We start from the raw sequence: 6,370 nt of genomic DNA, 5'->3' as shown, positions 1-6,370 counted from the left end.
ACACTCAATGCACATCGATCAATTGCAACAAACCCACCACTCTGAGATGGAATGTTGATAATGGAGAAGGTTGTGCAGAGGTCAGAGGAGGGAGCATGTGGGAAAATCTCTGTCCCTGACACTCTATCTTGCTGTGAACCTAAAAATGCACTAAAAAAAAAAACTACTAAAAATATTAAAGCACAAAAAGTTGTTAAAGGTACAATGATCTAATAAATTTATTTGCAGAAATGCAAGCCAGAAAATTGTTATGATCAGTCAAGATATCACATTAATAAAATATTATCATTTAAAAATAATTTTTTAAGTTGTAGTTGGACACAATACCTTTATTTTATTTATTTATTTTTATGCGGTGCTGAGGATAAATCTGGTGCCTCACCATGTGCTAGGTGAGTGCTCTACCGTTGAGCCCCAGCCGCTCATTTCTTATATTATATAAAATTCTGACACCAAATTAATTTTCTAAGCTTGCTTTGCTACTTTTGTATCACAATTTCACATATTATGTTTTACAAGCAATAAAATACTTTTAAATGAAGAAATGCCTAAGAAACTAAAGAACAAGAGAAGTTATTCTGATTGCTATTTTAATAGTCATACAATCAGTATATAAACATTATAATTTTTTGCACCAATATACAAGGATACGTGTTGAGTTTATTAGAAATAATTTTTAGAAATATTTTAAAAGAATAATAGCTTTTAGTACTCCACCAATATAACAAAACCTTTTTCGGTCAACAGATATTTCAGAAACATATAACAAATTATTTTATCACTCTTTTCTCCTCTCAGAAGTGTGCTGTTAACCTATTTTTTAAGAATAGTCAAAAGAATCCTGTGTGTCCTGAAAACAGTGTAAAAAAGGGGTCACACAATGTTTTGAGCATGGAAATTTTTGTGTGTGTGCTGGGGATCAAGCCCAGGGCCTCAGCATGCTAAGCACATGCTCTACCACTAAGCTACACCCTTGACCCCAGTCATGCAATTTCCAAAGGGAGACCCTTGAACAGAGGCATCTCATTTAGAGTCCCCAGCATGTGAAAAGTCAACTCTACTGACCCAGTTCCTTTGTCTGTAAAAGGAAAGTTTGCCCTAAAGTGGATACCACGCAGCCGTCTATGGAAATCACCTGGGAGCTTTTAACACTGAACCCAAATTTCTGAGTGAAACTCAGAGTCCTTATTTTGAAAGGCTCCCCAGAAGATTGATGGGGAACCCACGGGCCTACTGAACCAGGTGACTGCTAAACTCTCTTGGTGACTTTCTGACTCCACAAGCTCAGCTCTCTGGGGTGCTTTAGAGCTGGGGTCCAGCTCTCCCGCAGCACCTTCTCTGTGTGAGACTGCAGGCTGTGCTCCCCTGCATGGTGAGAGGAGATGGTATTTGTGGACTTACCTGTAGCCTTCTCTCCTCTCCTAATGAAGCTGCCACTCACCCAAGTCTTCCTTGGGGAGGAAAATGTGCCCAGATTCCTCGGCTGTAGAAGATGGAGAACTGTCTGGGACCTCCTGCCCACCACGGTGACCCCTCTCACAGGAAGTCCTGAGTTTCTCCTTTGCAAAGTGAGGATCAAGCGTGAGACATTTCCATCACTAGGGACGGTCTGTTTGTAGCATGCAGATGTGTGTTCATTTTTCCCTCTTTCCCCAGCCCTTAAACAGTTCTTGTACTTTTTCTTCCTGTTAAGCGAGGCTATATGGGCTTGATCTAGAGAAGTATGAAAACACAGAAAAGGATAAAAGAAAATTAACTAGAAATTATCTAAAATATCAACTTGAAGAGAAAGGGAAAATTAACAATCGAACACTTTGATATAACTCTTGTATTTTTTTTCTTAAAACAGAAGTGGAATTATATTGCATATACAGCTTTAATATCTTAAAAATTAATATTGTGAACCTGACCAAGGGGTTAAACTGTTCTATCTAGAACTACTTTTATTGGAGACTAAGATCTCAAAGTTGGCTGGGGATGTGGCTCAAGCGGTAGCGCGCTCGCCTGGAATGCGTGCGGCCCGGGTTCGATCCTCAGCACCACATACAACCAAAGATGTTGTTTCCGCCAAAAAACTAAAAAATAAATAAATAAATAAATAAAAGATTTATCTTTGTGAAAATTTAAAAAAAAAAAAAAAAAAAAAAAAAGATCTCAAAGTTGATTTTTTTTTTTTTTTTTGGTCCTGGTGATTGAACCCAGGGGTGCTTGACCACTAAGCTACAACCCCAGTCATTTTTATTTTTATTTATTTAGTTATTTAGTTTTGGTACCAGGGATTGAACTCAGGGGCACTCGACCACTGAACCATGTCCTCAGCCCTATTTTTTGTTTTATTTAGAGTCAGGGTCTCACTGAGTGGCTTAGTGCCTCACCATTGCTGAGGCTGGCTTTGAACTAGTGATCCTCCTGCCTCAGCCTCCAGAGTTGCTGGGATTACAGATGTGCACCACCATGTCCAGCTTGTTTTTGTTTGTTTTGTTTTATTTTTACAGCAGAGGGAGAATTGAGATGTCTTATTAAAATTTGCTGACTCCCAGGATATGACTTATTCATATAAGCAGCTTCCCTAAAGTCAAGACTCCTTCTAACGGGACACAGACATTTGTGCCCCACAGCACATACATGGTTGAGATAAACATCTCTTTCTTCCTTCTGTGAGGCACACATGTCAAACTCTGCCTGAGATGTGTCAGCTGTCTTGAGGAGAAAGAAGAACACATGAAGTGTGATACATTTTCATGAACCCAGAGTCAAAACAAAGAGCAACCTTCCGTGTCACATTGAACTTGGGAAGAAAGTGTAAATAAGATATACCCTGCTTTGAACAAAAGCTGGTTGGTTCTAAAGATTGGCTTCAGGGTTCACTCAAAAACTGAATATCGGGTTTCCTAGGTTTGAGCATCTCCACTGCAACAACTCCAACTCGAGAACACCAATATCATGTTGAAAAACAGTACACCTACAACCGGCATTGCACAAAAAAACTAATGTCTTTTTCTAGTAGAGTGCACTGCTGGCTAATTGAGCTCAGTAATTAAATTGCAAGTGAGACACTGGGGAGAATATTTCCGAGGGCCACATAGCAACAGAACACAGAGAACTGGGTGATTTAATTATTTCTCACATTTCTCTTTCCTTTGTAGTTAACTAACAAGCATTGCTTTCTTCACCTTATCTCTTTGTTGAGGTCATATCAGCAATTATCTTCCCTCCAGTTTATGTAAAACTACCTGAATTATTCATCACAGGAAAACTTTATCACCTTTCTTCCATATCCTATCACCCAAGAATAATCAGCAATGAATTATTTCAAACACACAGAAAGAGAAGTCAACAAAACCACCCAGAATTCTCAAAGGTTAACCTTCTACCATATGTGCTTAGTATATTTTTTTAATAAAACTCTTGAGTCATCACTGTGTATTCTTGTGTGTAGGTGTTTTCTATATTTCTCGGAGGTGTTTGCATATCTGTCAGCTGTCTGGTCTTTATTGTTCCAATATGGCCCCCTCCACAGGAGGGCATGAGACCAAGGGCTGATGTGGCTGTAGCATGGCTTTGAAGCCACAGATCTGAGTTCTAATCCCTGACTACCTCGTGGGCAAATGTGGGCAAGTGTCTGAGCCTAGCTTCTCACTTACAAAGCGGGGATAACAATACCTACCTTGTTGAGAGGCTGTGATCAAGCAGAGTAGACCTATCTCACACCTGGTGAGTGGTTTCTGTCAGAGCCCGGGTCTGTCTTACATGCGGAACAGCCCTCATAAAGCTTGGGTCCATCTCCCTGCAAAACTGTATGTGCTGGGAGCCAGTCACTCACCATCCAGAAAATGAATGACTCCTTATTTGTGGATTTACCAGCACATGCCGTTTTTCATCTGTGAGGCCAGATTGAGTGCAGTGAAATGGCAGTTTGCTTTTTAAAAAAAAAAAAACAAAAAACATCTGGAGGTGACCTTTCTTCATGTCTCAGATTCCAAAAACACGATAGAATTTTACAGTTTTATAGCATTTATGTAAAGTCAAATGAACCCATGAGATAAGAGAGCAGCTGGTCTTCACCATGAAGCAAGCCCCTTGATGAACGTGGACATTATTCCAGTGCCTTCATTTCTGTGAGCATCTTCTCTTCCTATCCTTATGTCCTGTATTGTCATTAAAGCAAATTGCTTTTAAAAGATCACATTACCTCAGAGGTTCTCAACAGTGTCAGGGCTTCAAAACTCACCTGGGGTGTTGAACACACACACACACACACACACACACACACACACACACACAAGGTCCCATCCAGGACATTCTGAGACTCTCTGGGAGTGATGGAATGCACAGGATGAAGGTGGGAGGGGTTGATGGAGAGGAGGTTATGGATCCAGGGTTGAGAAGCCTGCTGGGTGAACCACTTGGAAGGGTGTCTACCCAAAAGACAGTTGAAGATTTTAGAATTAATCAGGAAGTCACTGGAAAAAAAAAAATTCTTTTTTTGCAGGCACGATGCTGCTATTCCAAGTTGTCTGCTGCAAATTATGTCTTCCATAGGAATGAAGCATAGGATGATTGGCTTAAGCACTTAGTAAATCAAAACACATGTCCATAGCTGGAACCAGAGCATGAGGACCATCTGACCGGATTCCACTGGAATGAGTCGTGTGACACCATGCTGAAGTAACTGTAAATAATCACCCAAAGAAAGCTACATGAAGGATAGCCAAGAAACAAAAAACCATCGGACTGAACTCAGTTTTCTGAAGAATCGTATAATGTGCACACTCCATAGTTTTGTGAACAAACAGCACCAAATGTTAGACACTGGACTCAGAGGACCTCAACACGAAGCCCACGCTTCCCTTGAGCAGAGCTTCCGACTCTTTCCTTCCCTTCTTCATCCCCAGTAGCTATTTCCTCTTCAGGTGAGGGGCAGGGAGGAGCGTTTTGACTGATCTTCAAGCCACAATGCATCTAAAGCTGGAGACCTTTCAAAAATCTTGCTCCTCTTTATTTACTAGTTTCCATGGCAAGAGAAAAACAAAAGGCAACTTGTTTAAAAGTAACAGCCATAAAAGGAGCCACAGAACTCAAAGCTGGGTCAAGTTACACCGCCCTGTGTGGACAATGCTGTGGACCTTCCCCCATCCATGGGGTCGGGGGACTCTTAGCTCTGCCTCTGCCGAGAGCCAAACTGAGACCAAGAAGCTACTCTTAGAAGGTGCTAAATTTTGCATTTTCTTTTAGATTTATGCTGCCATTAATTAGTTAGTTTCTCTTTCAGTTGGCCTCCAGATATCAGACAGTGAAATCTCGGGGGTTTTCTGAGCCACATAATTCAAAGTAATCAGGAACCAGTGCAGGTCAGAATGCTGGCTGATGCCTTCTTTACCAAACAGGAAACTGGAATTTGGGTCCCTGAGAGATTAAGCCGGTTCTATCCCTGAGGACAGTCGGCAGACACAATGCCCTAGATCCTCTCTGGTGTCTGTGGCAGGCAACTTTGAAGCTGGGTCCCCCTCCCTCTGAGACATCAGGGACACCACCTTGAACTTCTAACATAGTCAGCCTCGGTCCTTACTCTGCTCACCTGTGACTTACATTCCAGAGTATCTTGGCCCCTGTGGATCTAGCATTTTGCTTTCCTTTTTCTGTAGATGCTCCAAGTACCAAGTGGTCAGTCTCCACAACTGCCAACCCCAAGATAGTATTTCCGGGATTAACCTCTATTGGCTCTCCTCAGAAAACAGTGAAGAAATGGAGATAGAAAGAAATTTGAAAGCAGTCGTTTCTAATAATTTTTTTTTTTCCTAAGAGGGGAATTCCCTCAGTGGATTTACTTTGAGCAAAAATGGTATCTGTGTTGGACTTCCCTCTGCTGGTATTTTTCATTTAACTTTTTATAGTAGGTAGGTTTCCCCTCTACCTAAAAACCAAGGGGGAAACCCCAGTTCTTTAGATTGCTCACATCCCACCATGCTTCTTTAGGCTTTCCATTTTCATATCAAGCCTCATCTTCAGCTACCACATCCTGGTTTGAAGGAAAGTGGGGACAGGTCGATTAGGAGGTGCCCTGACCTCAAGGCAGGAGAACTCCCAAGTGCCTCGTCCCTACAGCCATAGGCTGTTTGACATGGTGGAAGGAAACACCACTTCTTTCCCAATCTGTCTGGGCTCAGTGAAATATAAAGAACAAATTGATTATTTCACAAAATCTGGTAACTCTCTGTGCCCGAGAACCCAAGAGATAAGCAGTATGAGGTTATTTTCAGCCTTTAGGGGCATGAAGAGAAGTTCTTGATGTAACAAAAATAAAGGAATGAGGTCCCTGGTTCCAGGACACCATCTAAAGTCAAGAGTTGCCACAAGAAAAGCTCAAACC

The 6,370-nt window shown here is 41.4% G+C and overlaps 1 long non-coding RNA gene across 1 annotated transcript; it reads right to left on the bottom strand.

Annotated features, from left to right (window-relative positions):
• Positions 1 to 372: 372 nt before the first annotated feature.
• LOC308642587 lies at positions 373 to 5,655 on the bottom strand. Its single transcript, XR_014020588.1, has 3 exons — positions 5,579 to 5,655; positions 3,668 to 4,672; positions 373 to 1,713 (listed from the first exon to the last, which is right to left on the bottom strand). It is a non-coding gene; the product is annotated as an uncharacterized lncRNA (long non-coding RNA).
• Between the last annotated feature and the right edge of the window lie 715 nt (positions 5,656 to 6,370).

Source organism: Spermophilus citellus (genome assembly GCF_964194105.1).
Source record: "Spermophilus citellus genome assembly, chromosome: 2".
NCBI lineage: Eukaryota > Metazoa > Chordata > Mammalia > Rodentia > Sciuridae > Spermophilus > Spermophilus citellus.
Note: the sequence above shows the minus strand (reverse complement) of the source record. Positions and strands in the feature narration are given on the sequence as shown.